Here is a 15407-nt window from a genome sequence, read left to right as displayed (position 1 = left end):
CGTGAGTTGAGAATAGTTTCAGTGGTAAGCATATCTATGCTAATCATATCAACTATATGATTCATGCTCGACTTTTCGGTCTCATGTGTTCTGAGGCCATGTCTGCACATGCTAGGCTCGTCAAGCTTAACCCGAGTGTTCCGCGCATGCAACTGTTTTGCACCCGTTGTATGTGAATGTTGAGTCTATCACACCCGATCATCACGTGGTGTCTCGAAACGACGAACTGTAGCAATGGTGCACAGTCGGGGAGAACACAATTTCGTCTTAAATTTTAGTGAGAGATCACCTCATAATTCTACCTCATTCTAAGAAAAATAAGGTGCATAAAAGGATTAACATCACATGCAATTCATAAATGACATGATATGGCCATCATCTTGTGCTTCTTGATCTCCATCACCAAAGCACCGGCACGATCTTCTTGTCACCAGCGCCACACCATGATCTCCATCAACGTGTCGCCATCGAGGTTGTCGTGCTACTTATGCTATTACTACTATAGTTGCGTCCTAGCAATATAGTAAACGCATATGCAAACACAAACGTTAGTTTAAAGACAACCCTATGGCTCCTCCCGGTTGTCGTACCATCGACGTGCAAGTCGATATTAACTACTACAACATGATCATCTCATACATCCAATATATCACATCACGTCATTGGCTATATCATATGACAAGCATACCCTGCAAAAACAAGTTAGACGTCCTCTAATTTGTTGTTGCATGTTTTATGTGGCTGCTACGGGTATCTAGTATGATCGCATCTTACTTACACAAAAACCACAACGGAGATGTGCAAATTGCTATTTAACCTCTCCAAGGACCGCCTCAGTCAAAACCAATTCAACTAAAGTTGAAGAAATTGACACCCGCCAGTCATATTTATGCAACGAGGTTGCATGTCAATCGATGAAACCACTCTTTCGTAAGCGTACGAATAATGTCAGTCCGGGCCGCTTCAATCCAACAATACCGCCGAATCGAGAAAAGACTAAGGAGGGCAGCAAATCGAACATCACCGTCGACAAAACCCTTTGTGTTCTACTCGAGATAACATCTACGCATGAACCTAGCTCATGATGTCACTTTTGGGGAACGTTGCATGGGAAACAAAAAAATTCCTACGCACACGAAGACCTATCATGGTGATGTCCATCTACGAGAGAAGATTTGGATCTACGTACCCTTGTAGATCGCACAGCAGGAAGCGTTAAGAAACACGGTTGATGTAGTGGAACGTCTTCACCTCCCTCGATCAGCCCCATGAACCGTCCCACGAACCGTCCCGCGATCCGTCCCACGATCTGTTCCGATCTAGTACCGAACGGACGGCACCTCCGCGTTCAGCACACGTACAACTCGACGATGATCTCGGCCTTCTTGATCCAGCAAGCAAGATGGAGAAGTATATGAGTTCTCCGGCAACGTGACGACGCTCTGGTGGTGGTGACGATCTACTCCTGCAGGGCTCTGCCCGAGCTCCGTAGAAATACGATCTAGAGGTAAAACTATGGTGTCTAGATCTGAGTTGCACGTGGCAAAAGTTGTCTCAAATCAGCCCTAAATCACCACTATAGGAGGGAGGGGAAGGAGGCCTGCCTTGAGGACCAAGTCCCCAAGGGGGCGCCGGCCAGGAGGAGAGTAGGATTCCTACTCCAATCCTACTCAAAATAGGATTGGAAAGTGGAGTCCTTCTCTTCCTTCCCACCTCCCCTTTTTTTCTTTGGTTTTCTCTTTATGGCGCCTAGGCCCTCTTGGGCTGTCCCACCAGCCCACTAAGGTCTGGTGCGCCACCCCTAGGGTCATTGAGCTTCCCCGGGTGGGTTGCCCCCTTCCCGGTGAACTTCCGGAACCCATTCGTCACTCCCGGTACATTCCCGGTAATGCCCGAAAACCTTCCGGTAACCAAATGAAGCCATCCTATATATCAATCTTCATTTCCGAACCATTCTGGAAACCCTCGTGAAGTCTGTGATCTCGTCCGGGACTCCGGACAACATTCGGTAACCACACATATAACTTAACTATACTAAAACATCATCGAACCATAAGTATGCAGACCCTGCGGGTTCGAGAACTATGTAGACATGCCCTGAGGCACTCCTCGGTCAATATCCAATAGCGGGACCTAGATGCCCATATTGGATCCTACATATTCTCCAAAGATCTTATCGGTTGAACCTTAGTGTCAAGGATTCATATAATCCCGTATGTCATTCCCTTTGTCCTTCGGTATGTTACTTGCCCGAGATTCGATCGTCGGTATCCGCATACCTATTTCAATCTCGTTACAGGCAAGTCTCTTTACTCGTTCCGTAATACAAGATCCCGTGACTTACACTTAGTCACATTGCTTGCAAGGCTTGTGTGTGATTTTGTATTACCGAGTGGGCCCCGAGAAACCTCTCCGTCACACGGAGTGACAAATCCCAGTCTTGATCCATACTAACTCAACGGACACCTTTGGAGATACCTGTAGAGCACCTTTATAGTCACCCAGTTACGTTGTGACGTTTGATACACACAAGGTATTCCTCCGGTGCCAGTGAGTTATATGATCTCATGGTCATAGGAATAAATACTTGACACGCAGAAAACAGTAGTAATAAAATGACACGATAAATATGCTACGTATATAATTTGGGTCTTGTCCATCACATGATTCTCCTAATGATGTGATCCCGTTATCAAGTGACAACACTTGCCTATGGCCAGGAAACCTTGACCATCTTTGATCAACGAACTGGTCAACTAGAGGCTCACTAGGGACAGTGTGTTGTCTATGTATCCACACATCTATTTGAGTTTCCAATCAGTACAATTCTAGCATGGACAATAAACGATTATTATGAACAAGGAAATATAATAATAACTAATTTATTATTGCCTCTATGGCATATTTCCAACATAATGGTACTCTACATATTCATTAACTTTTTTATATTTTTTAGCCTTTCTCCTATGGCATACAAGCAATCTTGAAATCTCAGGGTGGGCCATGGCCCACCCTAGCAACCCTCTATATCTGCCACTCGTCATTCTAGCTATGGTTCTTTGAGTATATATATCTTCTTGAGATTCCATATGTTATGCTCCCTCATGATGCTTTTATTCTCCACTAATCCATGTTGACAATATATCGATTGCTAGTTCATTTCCTTTATATCTTAGAACTTGTATGTACATGTTTTGTCATTTTGGGATGCCCCGTAAAACTAACCCCAAACCTCCCCAAAGCATGCCTCTTATTTTAACAACAGTCACCTCCCCTTTGAAGAAAGGAGGCTTCGCCTCCTATGTCTCCCTCTTGGCCTATAGATCCGCTCCCCTATGGCTGACGATTCTAGCTCCGCCACCACAAATTGTTCGGTGAACATGGAGGTGCACCCAAGTGAGACATTCAGCTAGGGGCCCTCCGCTGTCATGGTATGTGTATCTCATTATGTCAATCCTAATCGGCATGCTCATGTACTTACTTTTAATGTCTAAGCCATTGTTGTTTTTTTTAAAATTTATAATTTGGGGTTCCTATTTGGATTAAGACTCTTTATGCGGCAGAATTACACATGTTACCGACGTAGTGGGAGAAGATTAGGGAAGGCATGAAAAAGAAGAACCTGCATCGACACGAAGAGTTTCCCAACTTTGTACCTTGTTTTCTCGATCGTCTCACCGATTTGCGTGTGCTCTCAAATACCAAAGGTCATGTTAATTGCCCAAACCATCAAGAAGACCTGATAGACTGTGACATTGAAAGTGAACAAAAAGACGCATATCTAGCCACCACTACACATGTAGAGGACATTGTTATTGCAAATTAACTCTGCATCTATGGTTAGACTATGTTTTATTTGTTGTAACAATGCATACGCAATGTAAATTGCGTGCAATCTAGTGTCTTCAATTACATTATGGTAGTAATGTTATTGTTATCAACTTGAAGTAGTGATTAAGAATATACAGATGATACATGAAGAGTTCAAAAAGCTTAGGTCTCTAACTTCAGATGTACCCCCAAACTCAAGCACATCGAAGAGAAAGCGGGTTCAACCGGTGTGTACGTGAACTCTTTCCACCCTTAATTAGTGAGACCGTCTTTGTTCACTCTACCACTACATATTGTGGTAGATGCATCTATAATTTGGAATTCTTCTATATGTTGTAATCTCCATACATTTTCTTTGTAGAGAAAGTTAGGATCGTCAAATGATGACATTACTGCAAGTCTTCGGTCCTAGAAAAAATAATTTGATGCAGTCATAAATCCCGTCGAAGTGCAACAGGAACAACCAGAAGCCACCGAGAAGGCCATGGTGAACCAACATGACGAACTGCATGTTGAAAAGAAGTTCCTCGCGTGACAACACCTACAATTACAAGATGTGAAGAAGGCCCTTGCAGAGTATGAGATAGAACATGAAGGTGTGAAGCATCTTGTGGAACATACGCAGCATGGCCAAGAATCTATGAAGATTATCCTTGTAGAGCACCAAAAAGTACTAGAAGATCTCAATAATGCCCTGTTAGAGCAACGTGCTGGAATTAAAGGTCAGAAATTGGGCTGGTCAGATCTGTATAACAGTCTTGAATCTATGAACACTGTCCTATAGAGCAACATGAATGACCTGAACTCGTAAAAAATGTGAATGATGAGAAAACTGTGGCTATCGAAAAGAGGCTTGATGATATTGATGAAATGCTAAAGTTCATCGCCAATATTGCATCACCATGTTCTCATGAGTACACGTGAACAATGAGCCTGAGTCATGTGTCTAATTTTTATATTGTGGCTCTATCCCATGGTTGGTTATTGTAATGTATCAGACACTCTATTTGATAATTGCTAAGTTTGTGGTTTAATAAATGTGCTAAGTTTGCGGTTTAATAAACACATCGACAACTCATTTTGCATTCAAATTCAAAATTTGCACAAATTCATATTAATTTTATATTACAATTTTATATCAAATATGCACACCAATTTTTAAATATAAAACAAATTTACCGCACGTACAAACTATGACAATTATGGACGCCGCTACCAGCATATGGTCCCACATGCAAGAAACCACGTCACCCACGTATGGACCCTTCTACCAACATCCACGTCAGTACAACAATAGGCCCACATGTCTGAATCGGTCACCGGTTAAATGACACAACGTCATCAGAAAACAATGTCCGGTCCCACATTCAAGCAGCCACATGTCAGCATCTTATGTCAGAAGCGTTGAGCGGTGAAATCTGACGCCGACTTATTACTAATGGGACCAGTGATAAAACTCAAGGCGAGCCCACATGGAAGCAGCCACATCAATAGCTGTTGGCCCAAGTTGTCATATCTTTGATCGATCAAACCCGCAGACCGATTGACAGGTTATCGTCACCAACAATGATCCTAGGCGACATATTGGCCTATCATAGGTGACATTCTCCGCCGTCACCAAAAACGGCCATCAGTGACATTTTATGGTTCGTGACCTAAGGTGCGATCTTGCGTGACGAAGAAAGTGCTACCGTCAGTTTTTATTTTTTTAAGATGGCGCTTTGTTGGCAATGGGGGTAACGGTCGAAAAACGACATTAGGGATTTTCAGTGAGGAAAAAGGGTATGTGTGGCACAAGTGAAACATCACAAAATGAGGCAATTTTATAGTGATATGTGGGGTTGGTATTTTTGTGTGCGCTTTTTTGATTTATCTCTAAGTAGACTCTATTTTTTGTTTTAAGTTGTTTTATATCTTTATTATGGATATGGGACACGAAGCATCAAGAAAATAGAAGAATAGGGTTCGCAACTGGAATAATAGGGTGTTTTGTTGTTACTAGAATTGAAATTGCTAGATCCAAGCAAATACCAAGTGTGAGTGAACTATGATGACATTGTGCCTTATGTAAATCAATTGGATTTGCTTGTATGAGGGAACTATGATGCAATATACCTTTTGGACCTCACATATACTTGTATGAGGCAGAATGATACATCTATAGGTCACTTCTAGAGCTGAATATGTCTTGTGTTATATTACACATGTTGTCTAATATCTTGTCATCAGTTTAGATAAATATATTTTATTACTCTCTCCGATCCATGTGTATTAATTATTGTTGATTTAATACAAACTTTGCACTAAATCAGCAATAATTAATATAGATCGAGTGAGTATTTGATTTTGTGAATCTAATGTTGTCAAGATCTTTTTGATCTTGATTGGCAAAAAAAGGCACCATTATTTTTATTTTTTATGTTGTAAGTGTGTTGAAATGCAGGATGGAGAGTGTATGCCGTTGCTTATATTCATTATAATTCAAAATGAGACAAAAATTCCACTGCCAAACGAAATATAACATTCATTTCATTTGACAAATCCGTATGGGTGGGTAGTTTTTTGTTTTCTTACAGAAGACCCGAGGTGGGTTGTTTTTGTTTTCTTATGGAAGACCCGAGGTGGCGCGTGAAAAAGCGAAAATAAAAAAGACCCGAGATGGGTCGTGTGACTGGCGTGTGGCCTGCTCGCTCGAGCACTTCTGTCCACCACCCTCGGCAGATCCCTCCCGTCACACGACACCCCGGCACCTCGGCGCGCGCCTTCCGCGATCGACGATCACCGCGCGCAGGTACGTGGTTCCACGACAACGACATGAAGTCTTGAAGACGTCGACCGTGCGTCGTCTCCAAACCCTTGACTGGGCTGTCCGTGTGTACGTGCTCCGTGGAAATTTACCGGAGCTCTCTTGTCTCTCCTGCGGCTCAACCGTGGTTCCTTCCGTGCTGGTCGACTCGACAATGAACTCTCGACAGTGAGCTGTGCTTGGCTGGTACGCCCTAGCTGAACTCAGGACCAGTCGCCGGAGACCTGTGCTCGCGACTCCCGGCGATGGAAACACTTGCGGCCTTCGGTTGACACACCTGCCGTGGAGTGCTTTTCTTGTCTTCGGTTCCACCGGGAGCAACACATTTTCACCATTTATAGGAGATCATGCAAAGCCCGTCGAGAACTACCTGAACACCAGACTCGCCGCCTTAGCAGCCACTGCTGACAGCAGAGAATGGCGAACGTCGCCGAGCACCGCGTGCAGCTGCCGGCGGATCCTCCCGCCGGCGGCGGCAAGGACGCCGCGCGTCCTGAGAAGCGGCTGGACCGGTTCGTGCACTCGATCGCGCCGATGGAGAGGCTGGGCAACGCGCTGGGCATGTTGGCGTTTGCGTGGGCGACCATCGTCCTGCTCGGCGGCTACCCCACGCAGCTCCGCTCGGAACATTTCTGGATCACCACCATCCTTATTTTCTTGGAAGGCGCGGGGTAAGTAATCAACTACTACTGCTACATGCCGCACGATAAATCCCCTAACTACTTTGTTTGTTAGTGCATCTTCATCCACGACTTACCAATTTAGGCCCTCAAACGTCGGCGGACCCGCCTGGTCAGTGATAAGGCGTATCCCTATTTGTCAGTCCGTGCGATCATATTTCTCATTTTTCTTTTTCGTATGTCCGATCATTTGTACGTGATTAATAAAGAGGAATAGAAAAAAAGAAAAAAATGAATAAAGAAAAGAAAAAGGTGGTCTGGGTGGAGTCGTGTTCGCGCACAATCCAAACATATAAGAACGATATGAGGGGTCCTGTTGGATCATTCTTTTTCTTCTCTCTCCTGTTCGGTCAATGATCGGATGCATCCGCGGACGTACAAGGGTTATATGAGGGATCCGTCCATAGATGCTCTTACTTATCATGTACTTACTTAAAACCATGGGAGGAACAAATTAATTACTTCCTCGGATCCATATTAATGTACTTACTTAAAACCATGGGAGGAACAGATCAATTACTTCCTCGGATCCATATTAATTGATGTTGCTTCCTTCTTTCCAATTTAAAGCTGGGCCACAGCCTTTTTTGGTAAAGGGTTTATCTTAAAATTTTCAAATTACCAGATGAGTAAAAATACTTTGAGTCTCACACCACATTTATAATTTATTAATAGTTATACATGCATCTTATTCTACTATGCATCATGTAAATTCAATTAGAGAGTGTGTTACACTTATTGCTTCGGGAATCAAACATATGGGAAATATTTTATATGCCAATATTATATTCATAAAATTCGTATCATCCAGTTACAATCTAATACTTTGATTGATGAGATTTTAGATTTTCCTCTTACACTGGAAGGAAGGGAGTACTAAACTTTTATTAAAGCAACGTCAATTAATATCTATCGAAGGAAGTACTTAATTTGTTCCAACTACCAACAAGACTGACACAAACTAAGGCATACACAGCGATAGATAAGGCCGTCTTGACATACTCACTCCATTTTGCCATTGTCAAAATGACAATTTGAAGGCATATCTGGTCGCTAATACTAATGAGGCAAAAGATTTTGCCTCATACTAGCAATCAATTATATTAATATCACCTCCATGCATGCATGCATGCATAAGTGAGAAGGTTGGCTTGCATGCGCTACATTAATCAATTAATGATGCATGAGAGGGTTGGCTTGTTGTGTGTTGGACAAATAAATACATATTAATTGATGCGCCAAACGAAAAGAAAAGCTAAATTTCAATATTGGCTTAAACCAACATTAACATTTACCTTGATACATGTAATATAGGTTTAAGGCCTTGTATACAAAAATAGAGGGAGTATTATTTTTTGTGGGTTTCGTGTTATCCAGACAAAAAATAACGTTTAGCAAACTATTCTTAATGCTTTCACGCACTTTCAAATTAACTAGATGACACCTCGCATGTTGTTGCGGGGATTTTGCAATATCTTTTGATGGCATTAGAATTAAAATTAAAATAGATATACTATATTGTATTTTGTTATTACATAGTTGTAAATATATATAGATCAGAAGAGAGATATAATTAGTGTGAGGGGCATGGTGGCATGTCTGGTAAGTTAGGATGTTTACATGTTGAGAGCGAATATAAATATCATTTATATGCATTTTAAGAAAAATAATTACTGAGGTGACAAAGTGGCATCTATAGTAAGGTGGCATATATATATATAAGGAAAGGGGGCGCTATTCGTCACCCTGTGTGAGCAATAGTTATTCTTTACCCTTCTCTATTTTAATATCAATGCATCGTACTCTTACGTCCTGTAAATTTTATCTTCACACCTAAAAGGAAAATGTAAGAAAAAAATACATAATCACCATAAAAATATTTTATGTTCCATAGATTTACGAATGTAAAATCGGAGTGTAAAATGTACATAAAAAGCAATTTTTCTGGCCTTGCAAAATTATAACATAAAAACATAGTATATATATCGCGCTAGTTATCATTTTGGGTGAGGAATAGTTATTCTTCATCCCTTCTATTTTAACATCAATGCATCATATTTTACGTTTCGTAAATTTTGTCTTATCTCGTACGTAAACATAGACTGTAAAAAATTGTATAATCACCGTAAAACATAATTTATGTCACTTAAAATTATAAACATAAAAATAGTGTAAAATATACAATAAATTCAAATCTTCTGGTCTTGTGACCTATCTTTTTTATATTAAATTTTACATAGTGAATCAATAAAAATGTAATTATTTATATTATAAATGTAATTTATCTTAAAATTGATCGTAAGATTATCTAGGACGAAAAATAACTTATTTCGCACCCTAAGTGATGAATAAAGTTTATATAGGGTCGCGCTATTCGCCCCTCTGGATGAGGAATAGTTATTCTTCACTCCTCTTTATTTTAACACCAATGCACCGTAATTTTATGTTCCGTAACTTTTTTCTTATTTCATATGTAATAAGAAAACGTAAGAAAATATATAATTAACATAAAAATATTTTAAGTTCGTAAAATTTCGAACGTAAAACGTAGTGTAAACTAAACATAAAATGTAATTTTTTTTGTTCTTATGTCCTGTATATTTGTTTTCTTATGCCAAATTTTACGTTGTGAATCAATATGAATATAAATATTTGAATTTCAAACATAAATTATTTATAAAATGATCATAAGATTACATCAGGTGAAGAATAAATTATTTTGCATCCTGGATGATGAATACTATTACTATATATATATATGACAAATTTTATCTAGCACCAATGATAATTAGCACCACTTGTGTTTTGTATGTTATATGTACTATCTATCAAATGCGAGAGTATGTATGTGGAGTATGCAGTATATAAAAATATTTAGATAGTATATATACTACTTTTAGGTAGTATGTATAGTATGCTTCTTTTTACATGCAAATATATATGTATTTTAAAAATATAATAAAACCATGGGCTAATTTGTAACTTTTTCATGTAACTTATTTTAAAGTATTTTATATATAATATACCAATATACTTATAATAATAAAGCAATATATATAATAGCACATAATAGTATACAAGACATGTGGGGTAACTATCCCAGGTGGTAGGATTTATATATGACAAATGTTTCTTACCAGCCCGTGGTAGTTACACTACCAGCTCGTGGGCAGCCTGCGTGCCCCGGTGCCCACTACTCACGTACATGCACTGACCAAGTCTACAAGGCGCATACACTGTCTATACAAGTGTATACCACGTATACTCTAACAAGTACATCCAGAAAAAGAAAGAGCACCAGATGCCACACGCAAACCATTTCGCTTTGAAACCAAATTCAACTACAAATATCAAACAATCAACAAAGATCCCTCATCTCATGACTGAAGTACAAGATCTAACATCTTTTAGCAGTGCCTTGGCAGCTCATGCCGCCACACTCCACACCATCTGTAAATATATATCTGCCCGATTTTGGTCAAGAAAAAAATCCTGCCAGATAATGCCTAACACCGAACTGGATACTATTCCGTTCCGCTGTCAAGACCTGGCCAACCCATCTCAAACGAGATGGAAACGATTACTTTCTTCAGTTTTTCATGTTGGGCAGTAAAAGAGCTTACTGAAATACTGTCAAAGTAAGTTTGTCCAGGGTCACAAATTTCACAACTGTCACTCCCATATAAATACATGCATGCAGTCAGTTTCATATTTGTCATTCTGATCGCATATATCACCTTCGCTTTGTAGATTGTATGTTGCCTTTCTGTTTGTTTATAACACATGTGTATGTACTTCAGGAAGTTCAGCCGCAACAAGAACAGGCTGGATTACCAATTGTTCTTCCGCACGCGAGGTGCCTTCAGGTCTCTTGGACCGGATGGGCTGATCTTACTCGTATGTTTTTTCAATGTTCTCGTCTGCATTAGTGTGATATGGGACAATAATGAAGTAGTGAGAATACTGGCTTGGTCAATGGTAATCCTTGTGATTGGCACAGTTCTATTTCCAGAGACTGCAATACCACCCATGTGCAATCCCTTACGCCACACACTATCATTATGGAGCCCAGTGGTTGCAACACTGTTGCTTTGTCCCTCTGTACCGTATAGGGTCGATGATGAGTCCATTATTGCCAGAATCAGTTTCTCAACTCCCAAGCTGACAGTATACCTGGTACTATTTGTGGTCGTGCTTCTACTCACAGTCAGCAGGCTGCAGTTCCCAGCAATCGTCAAACTAGTAGACTGGGCTCTTGGCAACAAAATAGTATTTTGGCGTCGAGTTATTATGAACTTGTGCATGTTGGTTGCAATAGTAATGCCCATCTTCACCTTTCACGGCATCGCAAGGATGGTGATGATCATATTCGACATATTTGTTGTGATGATCGCGTCATTTGGCAACCTCCAGATTCCTGCAGCAGTATTGCGCATTGTGCTGGCACTGTGGAGCCTTAGAGTTATACTGCCGTACGTACATGGTGATCTTGAAAATGTTGACCAGAACAACCTTGGGGAACAGAAAAACCTTGTGAAATCCCTTGTAATCTTTTTTGTGATGGTGCTTGGGCAGGGAATACTCTATATTGTTGGTGGCATCCTTGAGATTTTTTCATTCATCCTACGGCGATCCCTCACCCGTCATGCTGGATTTAGAGGTCCCCAAGGACTGGAATATGTCAACTTATACTATGCATATGTCTTCGACAAATGCATGAAAGGGGCTGTGCTTGCTCCAGAGAAGACTAGCCTCATCACATTTGCTGTGGATTCTTTAAATTCAGGCTCACCCAAGAAGCAGCTCTATGGGCTTAAGATGCTGCACATCTTTCTCGAAAAGGATCCCCTAAAGACCAAAGCCATATCGGAACTCACCACTTCCATAGAGACAATGACCTGCTTGATCAACATGTTGGGCTGGACGAGTGAAGGGGATAAAGATATTAGATTATTTGCTGCAAAGGTCACAACCAAGCTCGCTGATAACTTCTACAGCTCATAGCCTCACTTCTGGACACTGCTCACCAGCAGGAATTAAAAGATCCTCTTCTGGATGGCAGCCCTAAGGCAAAACAGGATAGTCTGATTCAACAAGTTAACAGGAACGGACAGACCTCCCCGATGCTTAAAAGGTTGAAAGAGTTGTCAAAATACTGTTTGATTCCGAGGAAGGAGCCAACTAACATGGATGAACAAAACTCCCATGTACTCCGATGCTGGAAGCGGATCACAAAACGTTGGTCTGTTCCAGAGGAGGAGCCATCAACAGATCAAGATATCCTACCTTTGTTGGGCATGTTAATTCTTGACAAGCTTGCTAGCTTTGATCTTGAGAACTGTATAGAAATCAGCAGAGCAACTGGCCTCATCTCAAAGATCATAGAGTTCACAAGCAGCAGAACTGAAATGACAAATATTAACGAGACACAGCAGGCACTGCTGAAAGGTTCATCACTGGAGCTGCTGAGAAGATTTTCAAGTACTAAAGGGGAATTTGGTGTGATTTTGCGTCAGAAGGTTTCAGAAAACCTCTTCCTTTTGAACCATCTTGCAGATATCTTGGATGACAGTGGGAGTAGCCAAGAACTTAGGGAGCTCACGTCAGAACTCCTTAGAAACCTGGCCATGGTGGGAAATACAAAGGAGGAGATTGGACAAATCCGAGTGATCATTAGCAGGTTGATGCATGCATTTCTCAGCCAAGATGCACTCTCAAGTACGGATTCAGGTCAGCGGCTACGAATGAAATCAGGACAAGCACTGACAGTATTGGCAATGGAGAGTGCGGATAACTGTTATGTTATGTTAGAAGAACCAGGGTACGCATTCATCAAGGAACTCACACTTATGATCCATAGTGACAGGTACAGGTACGTAGCATCAATCTTGTTACGGAATATGTGTGTGCATGCTCGACCAAAGCTTTGCAGCTCTGACCTGAAGGAAATCTCCTACATTGTGAGAGAGGTAAGCCCTACTAACAGAATCTAATTGTACAATATTAGAGGCAGATATTGTTGATTAATATTTGACATGTTACTGCAACCTTTTCCTTCCCATATATTTAAGCTAATACTCAAGTAAATATATGGAAACACCGTAAACTACAACAGTTATAATTGCTATAGACGACACAAGTAAATAAATGGACATTTTACATCAACCACTTAAACAGAAAGTTGTGGATACTACTGAAGTTTAATCATGGCTTACATAGCTTATCCATTTCCACTATAGGTGCTGGAAGGAATAATGGATGCAGAAGGGACAGAACTGGAGGTACTTGTTGGTCTTAGTTCACAAATATGTAAGGCAACTCCAGATGGTTTTGCGCGAGAACTAGAGCATGGTCAGATTAAGGAGGCATTTGTAAAGAGGCTTGTCGATGCACTTAACTCAAATATGATACCCAATGCTCATTGCCCCGGCATCAGGAGGGCGATAGTTGAACATGCCATATACATGATGGAATCCAATACAGTCTACACTAGCTGTTTCAAGAACTGTAGGATGATGGAAGCACTGCTAATGGTGGAGCGTACACCTTCAAGGACTGAAAAGTACAGGTTCTTCTCGGGTGATGCAGGACTCATGGAGCACAGCATACTTCTATCCACACTTGTGGCTGAAGCAAAAGAACTGATGGGACGTGAGTAGCTAAGAGGCATCAGAAGTGAAGTCTCACTTGAATATGCGTTTAGAAGATATTGTACTCCTACTAATAGTACATACTGGGACTTGTATACACTCAATTTGCTCACGACAGTAGCAAGTTACACCATGGAAATCCCATTAAATTAGAGCTGATATTAAGCAGTTAATTTGTGTATAACAAGTCACAATATGTATCATGGTGATGGCAACTTAAATAATGGATGTGTTAGTTTTGTAAGAACATGGATGGTGAATGATGATGAATCTGCTTAGTGCTTTACGATTCAATATGAAATGACATGTTAGTTGTGCATTGTAAGGGTGTGAGGCTTCAACACCAACTCAGTATTTTGAATTCTATAAGGCTTACATCGGGTTTTGTTTAGCACTAGTCAATGGCGCGGTCATTGAGTACCCACGAGGCACCCACTTCAGTCCAGATCCTAAACACTAATTGAGTTTATCCTGCTAATTTCCCAACTACTTAGATGGCACTGACCCTGACAAAGAACGATGCAATTTGACCATGGATGGAGGGGAGCCATAGCAAAATCTGTTACATGGATGGAGGGGAACTGACCCTGACAAATAATTAGTCTCTTTTGGAATTGTAGGGGGATTGGGAAGAGAGGCATGGGGACATATATTTCTGACTTGATGAGAGATTATAAGCTTGACTTTATTGGGATTCAAGAAACTATGAAGAAGGATTTTTCTTCTAAATTCTTGAGAAAATTTGATCCTGGAGAAGTTTTTAGTTGGAAGTGGATTCCTTCGAAAGGGAAGTCGGGTGGGATATTAGGTGGCTTTAGAAATAATGTGTTTGATCTGGTGAACTGTGTTGAGGGCAAGTATCTTATGAATTTCGATTTGTGGAACAAGAATCTTAAGATGAAATGTTGTATTCTGGTGGTGTATGGATCAGCGCATGAAGAATTCAAAACTGATTTCCTGACGGAGCTTGCGGCAATATGCAGTCACATTACCTGCCCCTACATAGTAGGGGGGGACTTTAATATACTTAGATTTGTTGGGGAGAAAAACAAGAGGGTGAGGCTAGGACACTCCTCGTACCTTTTTAATTCCATTATTAATGCTCTTTCCTTGCGTGAGGTGGATATGAGTGGTGGCATTTATACCTGGTCTAATAACCAACAGGAGCCTACTTTGGAGAAATTGGATAGAGTTTTCATGTCCAAATCCTGGAAACACCTGTTTCCTTTTACCTTTGTTAGGAAGATTATAAGAGAGGTCTCGGACCACTGTTCCCTGATTTTAAATACTGATGATAATATACCCATTAATTTGGGCAAGAGAGAATTCAGATTTGATCTGAACTGGTTGAGCAAACCTGAATTTAATACTCTGGTGGCTGAAATCTGGATGCAACATGTACATTCTGTTAATCCCATTGATATCATGAATATCAAGCTG

At 40.7% G+C, this 15407-nt stretch overlaps 1 pseudogene; it reads left to right on the top strand.

Moving 5' to 3' along the window:
* The first annotated feature begins 6275 nt into the window (after positions 1-6275).
* LOC123424995 lies at positions 6276-14203 on the top strand (annotated as a pseudogene).
* Positions 14204-15407: the final 1204 nt, after the last annotated feature.

The sequence above is a fragment of the Hordeum vulgare genome, chromosome 2H (assembly GCF_904849725.1).
Source record: "Hordeum vulgare subsp. vulgare chromosome 2H, MorexV3_pseudomolecules_assembly, whole genome shotgun sequence".
NCBI lineage: Eukaryota > Viridiplantae > Streptophyta > Magnoliopsida > Poales > Poaceae > Hordeum > Hordeum vulgare.
This window is presented reverse-complemented; position numbering and strand designations above follow the sequence as displayed.